Below are 1,700 nucleotides of genomic sequence, written 5' to 3'. Positions count from 1 at the left end.
GGATTCATCGTTGTTCTTTATTGTTGCATAGAATTCCATTGTGTGAATATATCATAATTTGTTCATCCATTCGTCTGTTGATGGGCACCTAGGTTGTTTCCCTCTTTTTGCTATTGTGAACAGTGCTGCAATGAACATGAGTGTGCATATATCTATTCATGTGACAGCTCTTATATCTTTAGGATATATTCCAAGGAGCAGGATTGCTGGATCGTATGGTACTTCTATTTCTAGCTTTATAAGGAAGTGCCAAATTGATTTCCAAAGTGGTTGTAACATTTTACATTCCCACCAATAGTGTATAAGTGTTCCAGTCTCTCCACAACCTTTCCTCATTTATTATTTTGTGTTTTTTGGATTAGTGCTAGCCTTGTTGGGCTGAGATGGTATCTCATTGTAGTTTTGATTTGCATTTCTCTAATGGCTAATGATCGTGAGCATTTCTTCATGTGTCTGTTAGCCAGTTGAATGTATTCTTTGGCGAAGTACCTGTTTATATCCTTGCCCATTTTTTAATTGGGTTATTTGTCTTTTCATTGTTGAGGTTTTGCAGTATCTTGTAGATTTTAGAGATTAGAAGCTGATCAGATTTGCCATGGCAAAATTTTTTTCCCAGTCTATAGGTTGCCTTTTGAATCTTTTGGTGAAGTCTTTTGATGAGCATAAGTGTTTGATTTTTAGGAGCTCCCAGTAATCTAGTCTCTCTTCTGGTGCTTCTGAATTGTTACTTACGGTTTGTATTGTGTTTATGCCATGTATTACGGCTCTTATTGTTGCCCCTCTTTTTTCTTCCATGATCTTTATCGTTTTCGATTTTATATTTATGTCTTTGATCCATTTTGAGTTCGTTTTTGTGCATGGTGTGAGGTATGGGTCTTGTTTCATTTTTTTGCAGATAAATATCCAGTTATGCCAGCACCATTTGTTAAAGACACTGTCTTTTCCGCAATTAACAGACTTTGGGCCTTTGTCAAATATCAGCTGCTCATAGGTGGATGAATTTATATCTGGATTCTTAATTCTGTTCCATTTGTCTATGTATCTGTTGTTGTAGAAGTACCAGGCTGTTTTGACTACTGTGGCGGTATAATAGGTTCTAAAATCAGGTAGTGTGAGGCCTCTCACTTTGTTCTTCTTGAGGAATGCTTTACTTATCTGGGGCCTCTTCCCTTTCCATATGAAGTTGGTGATTTGTTTCTCCATCTCATTAAAACATGCTGTTGGAATTTGGATTGGGATTGCATTGTATCTGTAGATTGCTTTGGGTAGAATTGACATTTTCACAATGTTGAGTCTTTCTATCCATGGGCAAGGTAGGTTTTTCCACTAATGCAGCTGTCTTTCGGTTTCTTGCAGTAGTGTCTTGTAGTTTTCATTATATAGGTCTTTTATGTCTCTGGTTAGATTTATTCCTAACTATTTTATCTTTTTCGGGGCTATTGTAAATGGTATTGATTTGTTGATTTCCTCTTGGAAGTTCTGTTTGTTGGTATAAAGGAATCCAACTGATTTTTGTATGTGTATCTTGTATCCTGAAACTTTGCTGAAATCTTCTATTAGTTCCAGTAGTTTTCTTGTGGATTCATTGGGGTTTTCTGTGTATAAGATCATATCATCTACAAATAGAGATACTTTGACTTCTTCCCTACCAATTTGGATGTCCTTTATTTCTTTTTCTAGCCTAATTGCCCTGGCTAGGA

The sequence above is a fragment of the Trichechus manatus genome, unplaced genomic scaffold (genome assembly GCF_000243295.1).
Source record: "Trichechus manatus latirostris isolate Lorelei unplaced genomic scaffold, TriManLat1.0 scaffold00046, whole genome shotgun sequence".
Lineage (NCBI taxonomy): Eukaryota > Metazoa > Chordata > Mammalia > Sirenia > Trichechidae > Trichechus > Trichechus manatus.
This window is presented reverse-complemented; position numbering follows the sequence as displayed.